Below are 17,597 nucleotides of genomic sequence, written 5' to 3'. Positions count from 1 at the left end.
TGATTAAGAACCTTGTGACTGTGGCAGGTCATGCGCGGCCCTGGTCCCTGGGGCCGCTCTGGCACCCCCACCACCTGGCGGCCCCGCTTCTGAGAATTCTTTTTAGAAAATAGTTTATAATCTAAGTATTCAAATATGTTAGCATTAGGTGAGTCATATTATTTTCTGATATCTAAGGTTGTGTCTCATTGTTTTTGTGCCTTCCTTCTTCTCATGATCAATAATGCCAAAGAATGTTAGTATCTTTTCAAAGAATTAACTCTTTAAACAATTATATTTTATTTATGTGATCAACAAATTTTATTAACTGCTATATGCCAGACTGTTCTAACTAACTGGGTTTCTTCTTAAAAAGTAAAGATTAAACGAATCCTAGATCCCAGCATTGTGGATTTTATGAGGCAGAAACAGGTTGTTCAAAAAAGAAACAATAATTAATTATCTGATATATTAAGAAGATAGTAAATGCTATGGGAAAATAAAGCAGAGTGAGGAGAATCAGAAGTGCCACATGTTGGGAGCAGCATGCAGGCTGCAATTTTTAAAGAAGGTGGGCAGGAATATTATTGAGAAGATGAGATTTGAACAAAGATTTAAAGGAGGCAGGGAAGTTAGTCATGTGAGCATCCCAGAAGTGATATTCCTGGTGGAGAGAACAGCCAGTGCAAAGGCCCCAAGGCAGGAGCATGCTGGGCATGTCTGGGGATTGCGAAGAGGCCAGTGTGGCTCCAATAGAGTGAATGAGAGGGAGAAGAGAGAAGTCAGAATAGGTAAGGGTAATGACTCTGAGTTTAAGAAGGCTGTGGGAGGAATGACATAATCTGATTTATAGTTTTAAATATAAACGGAAGCAGAGTAGAAAAGTTATGATGCTATTGCAATGTAAAGGCAAAAAAATGATAGTCACTTGGATTAAGGTGGTAACAGCTGACATGTAGTGGAGAATTTAGAGTCACCTATCTCTGTTGTCTTCATTTGTCTTTATTTCACCAGTATTGGCTTATATCATTAGTATTGTCTTCCTGCTTTCTGTAGTTGAGTCATTAACCATCTTGTCTTATCTGTTTTGTTCTGCTAATTATAATTATATATATTTTACTAAGTCTCCTAATTATATAATTTATTCTTTCTTTGCCTTACTAAGTTTTTGTTTTTCTCAACTTTATCTGTCAGTTTCTGAAAGAAACAAAATCTTCCATTATGGTTTTGGATTTGTAAATGTTACTTTATATTAGTGTTTGAATTATATATTTTGAGGCCATTTTCTCTTAGATGCATATAGATCCACACTGTTATATCTTCCAGGGGAAATCATTTTTTGAACCTTTTTAAATCTCTATGAATGTTTTAAAGCCTTACTTTGTATATGATTTCCTATTAGTATTACTACTCCAACTTTCTGTTCTGCTGTGGCATTTCCTGGCCATTTACTTTAGACTTTAAGGGTCATTCATTATTTTAGGTAAATCTTATATAGCACAGATCTGGAATTGTTTATATCCAATCTAGAGCCCTATAATTAGTGGGTTTTATACATTTACGGTTATTTTGATTGCTAATAAACTTTGAGTTATTTCTACTAACTTACTTTGTGTTTTCTATTAACTGAGCCTTTTGTTAGCTTCCGTTTTTACTTTTCTTCCATTGATGTGATTAAACACTCCACTTTTTTGGTTACTAATTTGTGTGGTTTTTAAAATACATATAGTTAAAAATATTTTAAGTTAATAATGTCTTTAACTTGTTCTTGAATGATACAAGGACTTTTATTTCCTTGTGTGGTTTATAATTTTTTTGTTATAAGCGTGGCTAGAATTTTCTGTAGGAATTCCTTGTGCCCTTTGACAGGGTCCTACATGATTTAAAGATTCCAGACCAGTTTTATCTTACTTTCTCAGCTTCATGTTCCTGATCTATGTGAATGGTGTGAATTTGGATGTCACATCTACATGGGGCAAGGTTTGGAGTTCAAGTTTCTGACTGGTAACTATTTGCCACTCTCCCAGAGCAGTGAGCAAAGATTTTTCTGATTCCCTGTTCTTGATTTTGGCAGCCTTTCATGGCTCCTAGGTCTCTGCATGTAATTTAGTCCTGGCAATGTGCAAACAGGGCCCTGACACCTCCTCACAGGCATTAAACCCTGCCTTTCCCAGTTCTGATTGCTCTGTGAGCCGCAGGACTTCAGTCCTGTTACCCAGTGTGACATTTTGTTGTGGCTTTATTTTTGGCACATGAGGATTTATGATTCTAAATTTTGAGTTACACTATAAATTCCAAATTGTATTATTCTTATTTATATTTTAAGCAGTTTATTTGTTTGGAGCAAGGGTGGGGGATTCTTACACATCAGTACTGTCTACCATATTGACTTAAAGTTCGTCTTTCACATTTTTACATTTAACAGATACTCAAATCTTAGTGATTGTTTTTATATTCTGAGTACTTCATTATTCAGGGACATTTTTCATTTAACATTTCTTTTTCTCTTACTTAAAGTCACCAAATATCTTGATTTCTTTATGTAAGAGAAATGAAGCATGCAGAAATTCCTAATCAACTACAGTTTTGTGATAACCTGATTTTTTCTACAGATACTAAATTTTAAAAAATTTAAAGTTTGTATTTAATGTGATTGCTTTCTGTCCTTCAAATCTTCCAAAATATAGCTGGAAGACCAAATCTAGTGTAGGCCGAGAGGTTACCTAAGCATTTTGCTGAGGCTTGTGAAAACCAGCTATGGTCAGTCTAAGTACAAACACATTCCATTTCATTCTAACAAGGTTTGGTTTACCAACTTCAAGCAGGTTAAAGTCTACATAGCACAAAACTCATGGAGAAATCTGCCTCACTGGTTAGACTGAGCAAAGTTTCCTTAAAATTTGAAGAGAGATTCAAGAAGGGTAATATGTCATGGTAGATTATTAACATTAATAATTCCATTTTATTTTAGAAAAGGATGTGTTTTTAGAAGTTTTATTATTAAGTACTACATCCTCCTAAAGTCTTCCTTCCATTTAAACATTTTGAGAGCTTGGCCTAATTCCTTATCACAAGAAAGGCAGGGCGTACAGTGTCCTCACCAGTATCTCCATGGAAACTTTTGCTTTGAATTTCTGCTTTGCCTGTATTCTCTCTCTCCACTCTTGATTCTAGCTTCTTTCAGGTGTTTTCTCTCTGTCTCTTATCCACACAGCCATGAAGCAGTCTCCTTTTGTTTTTTGTTTTTTGTTTTTTGTTTTGCATTCTGCCAAATTCTAAAAGTACAAATCAGAGTGACAAGCAGACAAAACAGGGTGTTTTGGTGAACATTCTTTTTATCCCCCTGTTACGTTGCCAAGGCTGGAGTGCAGTGGCATGATCATAGCACACTACAGCCTCAAACTCCCAGGTGCAAGTGGTCCTCCCACCTTGGCCTTCCCAGTAGGTAGGACTGCAGGCATGCTAATTTTGTTATTTTTTTGTAGAGACAAGGTCTCACTATTTTGACCAGGCTATTCTCCAACTCCTGGCCTCAAGCAATCCTCCCACCTTAGCCTTCCAAAGCACTGGGATTTCAGATGTAAACCACTGCATCCAGACTGACATCCTTATTTTTAAAGCTTCCTCTGCCATCTGTAACACAGGAACTTTTGCAATGGCTCTGTTTCTCCTTCTAGCCCTATTGTTCTTCCACCATCCAGCCTGCCACCATATGTTGTATGCCATCCACCCTTTTTGATGTCCTTAATTCTCACTGCCTCCCTCTTGAGCTGTCTCTGGAAAGAAACCAAATTTTCCTCACTTTCTGTTGAAAAGCAAATCCATCTTCTCTTGGTGTCACCTTGTCTTGTCTTGAGGTCCATGCACTTACTTCCCAATGGACTATTAAAGAGTTTTGCTGAACAAATTATTTCCCCAAGAATAATTCTGTTTATAAGATTTTAAAATAATATTTTCCTCTTCCCCAATATATGTTTTAGAATGATTTTACAACTTTTTGCTTAACTCCAATTTTCTGAAATATTACTAACTCAGGTTTTGTTAAATAATGAAAATTTCAAGAATGTAGTTCTTGTGAATGGTAAACTATTCATTTATATTTATATTATTTACTAGGCTAATTTACATAGAACAAAAGGAATCTAAAAATATCTTGAATTGAGAAGCCAATATAGCTTGGGTATGAATAGTATAGATGAAATCATGTATCTGCCTGCCTAGTTTCAAATCTTCCTCCATCACTTACTAGCTGGGGTGACCTTAGACAAGTTATTTAACCTCTCTGTTCTTTGGTTTCCTAATCTATAACATCTAATAATAATAATAACAATAATCATCTCTCTCTATAGATAGATAGATAGATATAGATATAGATATAGATATAGATATAGATATAGATATCTTACAACAATGCCTGGCACCTAGTAGGCACTATATACATGTGTCAGCTAAGATTTACTTACTTACACACAGAATCTCAAGAACAAAAATATGAGATAAAGGAAGCTGACAGATGAGGGTTTCAGATTAAGTATTATAGATATCCGATGTTAAAAAATATACTTAATGAAGAAATCATTATGTTTCATTATGTTTCGTTATGTATTCTAATATACTCTAAATGAATTCACAAGGTACTTCACATAAGGAAGTAAGGCATATATCCTTAAATAGCTCTTAGCATTTTTTTCTGGCTCCTTAGGAAATCTGATAAAAGTAACTTACTCATTTCAAGAGCTCTGCTAATGCTGTGTACAGTGGCTCACACCTGTAATTCCCAACACTTTGGAAGGTTGCGGCAGGAGGATTGCTTGAAGCCAGAAGTTCTAGACCAACCTGGGCAACAAAGCAAGAGCCTGTCTCTACAACAAATAAAAAAACTTGACCAGGCATGCGGGTGAGCACCTGTAGTCCTAGTTGCTAGAGAGGCTGAGGCAGGATCACTTGAGCCCAGGAGTTGGAGTCTGAAGTGACCTATGATTGTTCAACTGTGCTCAAACATGGAAAACAAAGCAAGACCCTGTCTCAAAATGTGTGTGTGTGTGTATATATATATATGTATATATATATTTATACATGTATATAATATTTATGCATATGTATACACATTTATACATATATATTTTTTGAGACAGGGTCTTGCTCTGTTGTTCATATATACACATTTGTGTGTGTGTGCGTATAATTGTTTTGAAAAGGAACTATGTTAAAATAGTGGTTACCCAGGGGATTCACAATGCCCATGAAGCCCATTCTTATACCTCAGATTAAGAATCCCTGGCTTAAGAGTTTCTGGCAGGAAATTAAATGCAAGAAAATAAAAATAAAATATTTTTAAATGTTAAAGATTATACAACTTAGATGACCTTTTTGTTGCCAGGGACTCTGATGGATCTAAAATGCTACCCTACTTGCTAGCTAGTATGTTAGCCTGCCACAGTTTCATGGATACTGACAGATACGAATATTCTAGGTCAGAGACAAAGCAATTTTATCATTCATGGCACAGCAAGCAGCACTGCTCCATGTTTGCATCAGTTCTCCTTGCCCCAAAGACCCAGGCAGGCAACACAAAGCAGCCCAGGAGGATGCCGTGCATGCAGTGGATTTGCATCACAGCTGAGGATGTCCAAGTTTAGGAAAGCCCAATCTTTTATAACAAGTACAAGCAAACATGCCTTATCTTTGCAGTAGAAGGACATGTGTTTTTTATACTAGACAGTAAGCAAATCTGTTGTCTGCTTTAGAGGAAAGCAACTGTGTCTATCCTCCAAAGTGGATCATATATTCTTAAAAAAAAAAAAAGTCCAAAATGAAAGCTGTCAGTGCCTCTGCTTGCAAGCCATGCAGAAACAAAGAAAAAGAATTGTCTCCCAATGTTTGTCCCATCAAGTCAGGAAGGGAAAATTTTGTCATATATTAGTTGGGAGAGGGGGGATAAAGTTAGTTATGTGGATGGATAGATAACTAAGAAGCTCTTCGCTGTAATCAGAAATAAGAAAAGAACAAGATGTATGTGATGTTTGCCTTCAGGGAGCTAACAGTCTGGTGATAGTGACAGGTTTTAAACAGATAAGCCATAAAATGATTAATTGCAATTTAGATAAGTTTCACCAGAAGAACTGAAGATTTATGAAACTATATATTGAGGGACTTGATCTAGTTTATGATATCAAAGAAAGTGTCCCTGAGGAGATAACATTTGGAAACAAGGCCTGACAGAATAAAGTTGAGCATCTCTAATCCTAAAACCCAAACACTGCAAAATCCAAAACTTTTTGACTGCCAACTTGACATCACAAGTGGAAAATTCCACACTTGACCTCATGTGATAGGCCACAGTCAAAATGCAGTCAAACTTTGTTTCATGCACAAAATTGTTAAAATTACTGTACAAGTTACCTTTAGGGTATGTGCATAAGGTATACATGAAACATAAATGAATTTTGTGTTTAGACTGAGGTTCCATCCCTAAGATATCTCATTATATATGCAGATATTCCTAAATCTGAGAAAAACTCAAAATCTAAAACATTTTGGATCCCAAGGATTTCAGATACTTCACCTGTGGTAGGAATTGTCAGGTGAAGAGTAGGGAATACAATATTCTGGGTAGAAGGAAGACCCTATTGAATGAAGGAACCCTGTATTATTAGAGAAACTACAAGAAAGCCAGGATTACTAGAGCATTGTAAGATAAGCAGGAGCCAGACTGGATTTTGGACTTGATTTTGATAGCAATGCAAAGGCAGTGAAGAGTTAAGAAAGAGAATTACCTCATTATATTAGCATTTTTAAATGCCCCTTCATTGTTGTACGTGGGATTGGTTGCAGGGGAAAGGATGAATGCAGACATTAGAGTTAAGAGCTTATTGCTACAAGCCCAGCAAGAAGTGATAGTTCTCTGGCTACAGACAGTGACAGTGTGGATGAAGAGAAATGAATGGATTCAAAAAATATGTTTATAAAGTGTAGTTGTCAGACCTGGATGATTGATTTCATCTAGTAGGAGTAAAAGAAAGTCGTGGATGATTCTCAGATTTCTAGCATGGGCAACTGTGCAGGCAGAGTGCCTAGAATTAACTAGCCTCTTGGGAATTCATCTCATAAATTCACTTCTATTTCAGTGACAGCAAGCATCCTAGATATATACACACAGGGAAACTGATTCTCTCCAGAGCCCTAAGAACTAACTTTGGTACAGATAAAAGATGAGCTGTAGGGAATTGAGATGTCACAGTCACCTCAATACACTTGAATTCATAGAAGAAAGAATACCTTTGTGCTCTCAGTTGGTTAAAAATTGCACCTCAAATTTTCCTACCAGTATGATCCCTTTTGAGCTGTATAATTTACATTGGGGTATGATGCCATCATTAATGCTCCCCATGTTGATTCTAATGAGGCATATGTCCTTTTCTCATGCGGAGAAAAGAATCCTCTTACTACCCACGGATATTCTGAATATATAGTTGATATTCAACCATATCAAATATTGAACCTGGTGCTTCCAATATGTAAGTTATTCCTTAGGATTAAGAAACTACTAAAAGCATTTTCTTGGAGTATTTAAAATACAGTTGACAAAAATCCAACTCAAAGTAGCATAAGAAAATGTGTAGCTCATGTAAGTAAAAACTTTCAGAGCAGGGTAGGATTCAGGCAGTCATAGATACCCAAGATATCATCACGCTGCTGTCTTGCTCCATTACTCCATTCTGGAGTCCTTTGTTACCCTTGTTATTGGGCAGGCTTTATTCATGAAGTACAAAAGGAAGTCACTGGCAGCTCTAGGCCTACACAGTCAATCTGATTTCCCAGTGGAAAAGTGTCTCGCTTCCTGACCATGAAAACAGGGAAGACTGTTTGAGTCATGTATTCACCTCTGAACTAAAGCTCTGATTGTCCAAGTTGGGTCACCTGCTTGCCTTGGCCAGTCTAATTGGAATCATATTTGGTTCTGGTTCTAATCTGTTTTCCAAAGGAAGAGGGGATTTTATCCCAGAACATGGGGAAATAAAGATGGATGGGCATGCAAACAAACAAATAATAAATGCCCACTTCACATAAGTAAATTGGGGAAGAGCTGAAACATCACAGAATGATTTCAGTACAGGCCAGTGTAGAATTGCAGATGTGGAAGGTTAAAACAAGGTACATTGATATGAGATGAAGAAGAGATAATTATGCAGTAATACACATGAAAAGATAGAAAGACTGTAGTATGTTGCTTGTGAATCCGTAGGTGTCAAAGTTTTAAAAACAAAGATGTGCAAGGATGAATAAAAACTATGTCTAGAATGTGGGAATGATGGTTTAATTTTGGTATTTTACTACTCTTAAATTAGATCCTTGTATCTGAGGTGGAACTCCTCAGCTAAAGAAAACTGAAAACAATTGGAAAGATCCAGAAGAGCTCTATGAAGATGAGTAATGGGTAGAAAGTAAAATTTAAAAATCAATAAATTTGTATGTAGTGTTTTGTCCATGCAAAATAAAGCTCTTTGAGGAGGATAAAATATATACAATTATTGCAGTAGCAAAAGAGAAATATAATGCTTTTACATATATGGTTTCAATTCAGAAAAAAAATGCAGCTATTTTTCTCTTTGCATCCATACTCAAAACAAAACAGAATAAAAGAAGTTCAAGCAGGTGCATGAAATATTTGTATGAGAGATAAATATTTTTAACTTGGAGTTAATAACTGTTAGAATGAATTTCAAGCCTTCTCTTGGATCTTTTAAAGTAGAGTTCCTTCTCATATATTTGGACCGTGGGGCACTGTACTGCTCAAGGGTAGAGTGACCAGTTAGATGACTATATGCTTCATGAGGATGGGAATCCTCTGTTGGGCAAATTCACATCTGATAGGCTGGAGCATAATGGTCTCTAAAATATTTGCTAAGTATGTGTTGATGTTAATTTGTATTTCACTTAGTTGTTAATTATCTGTTTGGAATCTGTTTTATGGATCTGTTTAACAAATATTACATTTATATTGGTGTTGTCGTCATACATACATGGCATCATACGTAGACTGCCAACTTTCTAGCTGCTGTGTTTTCAGTGAATAGAAGCTAGATATGCTCTGTAAAAGATGATGACAAGAAGAGACTGATATAATTTCCAGTTATCTGCAATTTTGGATCATGTGATCCATTGTCTCCATCTATTGTCAACTAAGCATTCATTTCAGGAGTAATTATGGAAGATGAGGTTTGTTAATATTATAAGTTATAATGAATACTAAGGACACAGTCATAACACCTTTATGAATAGACTCAATATTGCATCCAGGTCTTTATGGTATTAAGCAACACAACTTAGGTTCAGTAAAAAAACTTAAGGACCATCTTCTACCCAATCTTCTCTTCTTCTCTAGTTATTTTATTATTTAAGTGATGATGTGATTGAGACCTAATTATGTTAAGAGACTTGCCCAATTACACTGTTGGTGAGAGTGTAAATTAACCATTGTGGAAGACAGTGTGGTGATTCCTCAAGGAGCTAGAACCAGAAATACCATTTGACCCAGCGCTCCCATTCCTGGGTATATACCCAAAGGATTATAAATTATTCTACTATAAAGACACATGCACACGTATATTTATTGCAGCACTATTCACAGTAGCAAAGACTTGGAACCAACCTAAATGTCCATCAATGATAGACTGGATAAAGAAAATGTGGCACATATACACCATGGAATACTATGCAGTCATAAGAAAGGATGAGTTCATGTCCTTTGCAGGGACATGGATGAAGCTGGAAACCATCATTCTCAGCCAACTAACACAGGAACAGAAAACCAAACACCACATGTTCTCACTTATAAGTGGGAGTTGAACATTGAGAACACATGGACACAGGGAGGGGAACATCATACAGTGGGGCCCGTTGAGAGGTGGGGTTTAGGGAAGGGATAGCATTAGGAGAAATACCTAATGTAGAAGATGACAGGTTGATGGGTGCAGCAAACCACCATGGCACGTGTATACCTATGTAACAAACCTGCAGGTTCTGCCATGTATCCCAGAACTTAAAATATAATAATAAAAAAAGAGAGGGAGAGACTTGTGCAATTTGAAATAACCTCTTTATGGCAGAAACTGAACTAAAACCTACTTGAAAGAATTTCAATTTCCTGAAGCTAGAGGAGAGTTTTCAGAGGCCTATCTTAACATCAATATTGATTTCAATTGGTCAGTATAATCTTTACCTTCATATCATCTTGAGACTCAATTGGTTGACCATTTTCATAATGCTCTAAGAACGAACTCAACACAGACATTAAACACATGCATATTATGTTGTTTCTCCTTATGTATATTTAAGGAAAGTATTATATTTGAGGAGAACTTAGGGGATGTGGCTAAAATTAGCCCTCCACTAGGAAGTATTTTTGAGGATGAAGAAATGTGAAAGTTATTTAACTGCTTTACAGATGTTTTAAGCTTGAGGCTCTTAGTTTTATTGATTTACTGTGATCTGATTACTCTAATTCATTCACCACTGACCAAGGAAGACATAGTCGTTCAGTTCAAAGATCTCCCCAAGCCCTGCCTTAACTTCTCTGAAATCAGTAGAGTAGTTAATGCATGATGAAAAGATTGTGGTTTGCTAAAAAAAATTATTTTTATCTTAGATAATAAAAACAACGAAGGAGTCATAATGGTGGGAGTCACCAGAAATGATAAATAATTATAATAAATATCACAGTGCAGGTGATATATTAAAAACAACAGCTTTCTTACAGCCACCAAGTAAACTGTTTTATATCATTCACAGCTAGGCCAGAGTTGTCCCTTGGACATAAGGAGACGTGCCTACCTAAGATGTTCAAACAAATGTTATATTGCCTAAGTGGGATATGTTCAGGGTTTTAGCCAATCACATTGCAGACAGCTATCTTTAAATATTAAAGCAGGATAATTTAATCTGAATTGAATTTCAGTATTAGAAAATACAGCAACCTTTTAAAAATAATACCCTCCACACTAGCAAACAATCTCTGTCCTGTTTCCTTTATGCAGTTATAAAATTATGGAAGTTAGGGTTTTAACAAACTTGTGCTTGTAGACCCATAAATGGAAGGCACCCTAGAAAGCAGCCTCCATGACAGTTTCACATGTGATCGGAGTGCTGAAAGGACTTACTGTTTGGCTTCAACTCTTTACTGAGATCCTTAAAACTTGATTTCTCGGTGTTTTTTTTTTTCCTTCCCAAGAGAACAAACAAGCTATAGTTCGAGGCAGTAGTAACCCCAAGCATTTTTATTAATGTTTACTCAGCAACAGTCTGAGCTTTGTATGGTTGCTTTATCCCCAATTCACTGTGTATCTGCAATTTCCTGTTCACCATCTGGGAAAATCAGATGTAACTCTTATGAGAAGAGGCACCAACGTTCCATCTCTAGTTCATTATTTCAGATGTAATCGAAGGAGTAGATCTACAGTGTGTTCTTGGCTGTAATGCAGTACAGTTGTCCATTGTCTGGATACAAATCTATTTGTGTTCATCTTCTTCTAAAGGAATCTCTTTTCCAGATATAGTTCTATTAAATACTATATCAATACTTGATGTTTAAGGTTTGTCAGGTTCAAGCTGATAAGCCCTACTTTTTAAAAAACTAGTATTCTTATATCTTGATGCTGATACTCTTCGGGGCTCTAGAGGTTCTTGCTACCACTTTTGTAAGGAGACATTGCTCAGTGCTCTGCCCCAGCAGCCATTTTGTTCAGAGAAACAGTGTACACAGTGGTTACAGCAGGGACTCGGGAGCCAGACCAACTGCTTGGGTTCAAACTCTGGTTCTGCCTCCTCCTAGAATTTAACCTTGAGAAGTTAAATAACCTCTCTGTGCCTCAGTTCCTCCATTTATAAAATGGGGATGATAATTCTAGTAATTACCTCTTAGGATTATTGTGAGGATTAAATAAGTTATTCTAAGTGATTACTGAGAAGAGTGCTTAGCACTTAGTGGGCAGTACTTAAAGGTTAGATATTTGTATAGCTGCTCTTATCTCAAGGCTTTGCATTTGCTGTCTCTTCTATCTAGAATATTCTTTCAGACTTCACATGGTATGCCCTCTCCAGATGTCACTCCTCGAATAGGCCTTTCCTGGTCATCTTTTTCACTGTTCCTATTTGCTGCTTTATTTTTTAAAAGCCTTGATCACCATCCAATATTGTATTTTATATTTATTTTATATTTTGAACTCCCTGTTTCTTCAAAAAGAAAGTAATCTTAATGAGGTCTTTTGTATAAGACTGTATGCCTAGAGTCTAGAACAGTGTCTGGTACGTACATAGTAGATGCTCAACAAATATTTGGAGAATGAATGAAGAAATTATTATAGAAAGATATTTATATTAGAATGCATTTCTGTAGATGTATGAATCTCTCTATCAGAACTCTCCAGAGCACAAAATAATCACAATTACTACAAGATAAATTAGATCTTGTTTTAGGCTGTGTTTGCAATGCATTGAACACTAGGCTCATATGAAACACTTAAGAGTGTCTGCAGTGACTCACAACATAAGCCTGATCTTTTAGTTTGACTTCTCAAAGTCAGTTATATTTTCAGTATAAATGAAGTAAAACATACACTTGAAACAGAAAAAACTAGTACAAGTTTAAAAAATTAAGACAGTTCTCTACATACAAAAATGATAATACTTTCTATCACTGGTCAAGAAAAAGTCACTATTTTAAGTAGTAATCACTTGTGTGCATTTTTTTCAGTATTGCTATTAGAAGAACTTTCTCATTTTCAATTTTGAGTCATTCAACAATGAATTGTTAGAGCTGTTGCTTTGCTTTACTACATATCACAGGGTAAAATAGCCAAAGTCTCCTTAAGCGGGTTAAGTAAAAATGGAGAATGTCAGAAAAATGGAAGACCTCCTAACCCACACCAGAATTGCACTTGCTTTGATACTATTATCTCAATAATGTCAAACAAAAAATGAATTGACTTTGCCTTTTGAAATTTTATTTAGCTACACACTGTCAGTACCTTAAAGATAAAAGAATAAATGTTTCTTCTTTCTTGAACCCTTACTGTGTACCAATATGCTTAGCATTGAGTGGGATACAAAAATGTGTAAAGTTATGTTCTTGAAAAGTTTATAGTCTGTTTAGAGCAACAAGACCAAAAAAACCATAATAAATCAGTACCTATCAGTAAATCATTGGTTTCTAAAGAAATTCAGATGTAGGAAGATTATGGTGGGTGGTTGAGAACACAAGAAGAGAGTGATGCTGGCCGGGCGCAGTGGCTCAAGCCTGTAATCCCAGCACTTTGGGAGGCCAAGGCGGGTGGATCACGAGGTCAGGAGAGCAAGACCATCCTGGCTAACATGGTGAAATCCCGTCTTTACTAAAAATTACAAAAAACTAGCTGGGCTAGGTGGCTGGCGCCTGTAGTCCCAGCTACACGGGAGGCTGAGGCAGGAGAATGGCGTAAACCCGGGAGGCGGAGCTTGCAGTGAGCTGAGATCCGGCCACTGCACTCCAGCCCGGGCGACAGAGCAAGACTCCATCTCAAAAAAAAAAAAAAAAAGAAGAGAGTGATGCTTTGCCAAACATTAAAGGATGAAAAGCATTTTATTAGGTAATTTGGAAGGAGAAGAGAACATTCCATGCATGAAACACAGCCTGAGCAAAGATAAAAATGACAAATTATACCAGACATTCAAAAAGAAGAATTGGTACCATTACTGTTGACACTATTCCACAAGATAGAGAAAGAGGGAATCCTCCCTAAATCATTCTATGAAGCCAGTGTCACCCTGATACCAAGAACAGGAAAGGACATAACCAAAAAAATTACAGACCAATATCCCTGATGAACATACATGCAAAAATCCTTAACAAAATACTGGCTAACTGAATCCAACAACATACCAAAAATATAAGCCACCATGATCAAGTGGGTTTCATAACAGGGATGCAGGGATGGTTTAACATATGCAAGGTAGGGGGCATGCCCAAGATGGCCTAATAGGAACAGCTCCAGCCTCCAGCTTCTAGTGTGAGCAACACAGAAGACAAGTGATTTCTGCATTTTCAACTGAGGTACCAGGTTCATATCACTGGGGTGTGTCGGACAGTTGAGGCTGGTCCACGGGTGCAGCCCAACCAGCGAGAGCTGAAGCAGGGCGAGGCATCGCCTCACCTGGGAAGTGCAAGGGGGAAGGGAATTCCTTTTCCTAGCCAAAGGAAATTGAGACACACAACACCTGGAAAATCGGGTAACTCCCACCCTAATACTGCACTTTACCAAGGGTCTTAGCAAATGGCACACCAGGAGATTATATCCCACACCTGGCCCAGAGGGTCCCACGCCAACGGAGCCTCCCTCATTGCTAGCGTAGCAGTCTGAGATCTAACTGCAAGGCGGCAGCGAGTCTCGGGGAGGGGCGCCTGCCATTGCTGAGGCTTAAGTAGGTAATCAAAGCCTCCAGGAAGCTCGAATTGGGTGGAGCCCACCACAGCTCAAGGAGGCCGGCCTGCCTCTGTAGACTTCTCTGGGGACAGGGCATAGCTAAACAAAAAACAGCAGAAACCTCGGCAGAGGTAAATGTCCCTGTCTGACAGCTTTGAAGAGAGCAGTGGATCTCCCAGCATGGAGGTTGAGATCTGAGAACGAACAGACTGCCTGCTCAAGTGGGTCCCTGACCCCTGAGTAGCCTAACTGGGAGACATCCCCAGCTGGGTGCAGACCGACACCTCATACCTCACATGGCGGGGTACACCCCTGAGACGAAGCATCCAGAGCAAGAATCAGACAGCAACACTCGCTGTTCCGCAATATTCTATCTTCTGCAGCATCTGCTGCTGATACCCAGGCAAACAGGGCCTGGAGTGGACCTCAAGCAAACTCCAACAGACCTACAGCTAAGGGTCCTGACTGTTAGAAGAAAAACTAACAAACAGAAAGGACACCCACACCAAAACCCCATCAGTATATCACCATCATCAAAGACCAAAGGCAGATAAAACCACATAGATGGTAAAAAAGCAGGGCAGAAAAGCTGGAAATTCAAAAAGTCAGAGCACATCTCCCCCTCCAAAGGAAAGCAGCTCATCACCAGCAACGGAACAAAGCTGGATGGAGAATGACTTGGATGAGTTGAAAGAAGGCTTCAGTTGATCAAACTTCTCAGAGCTAAAGGAGGAACTATGTAACCAGCGCAAAGAAACTGAAAGCCTTGGAAAAAGAATGGATGAATGGCTAACTAGAATAATCAATGCAGAGAAGACCTTAAAAGAACTGATAGAGATGAAAACCATAACACGAGAACTACGTGACAAATGCACAAGCTTCAGTAACCAACTCGATCAACTGGAAGAAAGAGTATCAGCGATTGAAGATCAAATGAATGAAATGAAGTGAGAAGACGAGTGTAGAGAAAAAAGAGTAAAAAGAAATGAACAAAGCCTCCAAGATATATGGGATTATGTGAAAAGACCAAATCTACGTCTGATTGGTGTGCCTGAAAGTGATGGGGAAAATGGAACCAAGTTGGAAAACACTCTGCAGGGTATCATCCAGGAGAACTTCCCCAACCTAGTAATGCAGGCCAACATTCAAATTCAGGAAATACAGAGAATGCCACAAAGATACTCCTCCAGAAGAGCAACTCCAAGACACATAATTGTCACATTCACCAAAGTTGAAATGAAGGAAAAAATGTTAAGGGCAGCCAGACAGAAAGGTCGGGTTGCACACAAAGGGAAACCCAGCACACTAACACCAGATCTCCTGGCAGAAACTCTCCAAGCCAGAAGAGAGTGGGGGCCAATATTCAACATTCTTAAAGAAAAGAATTTTCAACCCAGAATTTCATATCCAGCCAAGCTAAGTTTCATAAGTGAAGGAGAAATAAAATCCTTTACAGACAAGCAAATGCTTAGAGATTTTGTCACCACCAGGCCTGCCCTACAAGAGATCCTGAAGGAAGCACTAAACATGGAAAAGAACAACAGGTACCAGCCATTGCAAAAACGTGTCAAAATGTAAAGTCCATCAATGCTGGGAAGAAACTGCATCAACTTGCGAGCAAAAGAACCAGTTAATATCATAATGACAGGATCAAGTTCACACATAACAATATTAACCTTAAATGTAAATGGACTAAATGGTCCGATTAAAAGACACAGACTGGCAAATTGGATAGAGTCAAGACTCATCAGTTTGCTGTGTTCAGGAGACCCATCTCACATGCAGAGGCACACACAGACTCAAAATAAAGGGATGGAGGAAGATCTACCAAGCAAATGGAGAATAAAAAAAACCAGGGTTTGCAATACTAGTCTCTGATAAAACAGACTTTAAACCATCAAAGATCAAAAGAGACAAAGAAGGCCATTACATAATGGTAAAGGGATCAATTCATCAGGAAGAGCTAACTATCCTAAATATATATGCACCCAGTACAGGAGCACCCAGATTCATAAAGTAAGTCCTTAGAGACTTACAAAGAGACTTAGACTCCCATACAATAATAATGGGAGACTTTAACACCCCACTGTCAACATTAGACAGATCAACGAGACAGAAAGTTAACAAAGATATCCAGGAATTGAACTCAGCTCTGCACCAAGTGGACCTAATAGACATCTACAGAACTCTCCACCCCAGATCAACAGAATATACATCCTTCTCAGCACCACATCACACTTATTCCAAAATCGACTATGTAGTTGGAAGTGAAGCACTCCTCAGCAAATGTAAAAGAACAGAAATTATAACAAACTGTCTCTCAGACCACAGTGCAATCAAACTAGAATTCAGGACTAAGAAACTCAATCAAAACCGCTCAACTACATGGAAACTGAACAATGTGCTCCTGAATGACTACTGGGTACATAACGAAATGAAGGCAGAAATAAAGATGTTCTTTGAAACCAGTGAGAACAAAGATACAACATACCAGAATCTCTGGGACACATTTAAAGCAGTGTGTAGAGGGAAATTTATAGCACTAAATGCCCACAAGAGAAAGTAGGAAAGATCTAAAATTAACACCCTAACATAACAATTAAAAGAACTAGAGAAGCAAGAGCAAACATATTCAAAAGCTAGCAGAAGGCAAGAGATAACTAAGATCAGAGCAGAACTGAAGGAGATAGAGACACAAACAACCCTCCAAAAAATCAATGAATCCAGGAGCTAGTTTTTTGAAAAGATCAACAAAATTGATAGACCACTAGCAAGACTAATAAAGAAGAAAAGAGAGAAGAATCAAATAGATGCAATAAAAAATGATAAAGAGGATATCACCACTGACCCCACAGAAATACAAACTACCATCAGAGAATACTATAAACACCTCTATGCAAATAAACTAGAAAACCTAGAAGAAATGGATAATTTCCTGGACATTTACACTCTCCCAAGACTAAACCAGGAAGAAGTTGAATCCCTGAATAGACCAATAGCAGGCTCTGAAATTGAGGTAATAATTGATAGCCTACCAACCAAAAAAAGTACAGGACCAGACAGATTCACAGCCGAATTCTACCAGAGGTACAACGAGGAGTTGGTACCATTCCTTCTGAAACTATTCCAATCAATAGAAAAAGAGGGAATCCTCTCTAACTC

The 17,597-nt window shown here is 37.8% G+C and overlaps 1 protein-coding gene across 1 annotated transcript in view; it reads left to right on the top strand.

Moving 5' to 3' along the window:
- Window positions 1-17,597, top strand: part of ADGRV1 (adhesion G protein-coupled receptor V1) — a 544,806-nt gene that overhangs the window by 402,552 nt on the left and 124,657 nt on the right.

The sequence above is a fragment of the Trachypithecus francoisi genome, unplaced genomic scaffold, assembly GCF_009764315.1.
Source record: "Trachypithecus francoisi isolate TF-2019V2 unplaced genomic scaffold, Tfra_2.0 Lachesis_group2, whole genome shotgun sequence".
NCBI classification, from domain to species: domain Eukaryota; kingdom Metazoa; phylum Chordata; class Mammalia; order Primates; family Cercopithecidae; genus Trachypithecus; species Trachypithecus francoisi.
Note: the sequence above shows the minus strand (reverse complement) of the source record. Positions and strands in the feature narration are given on the sequence as shown.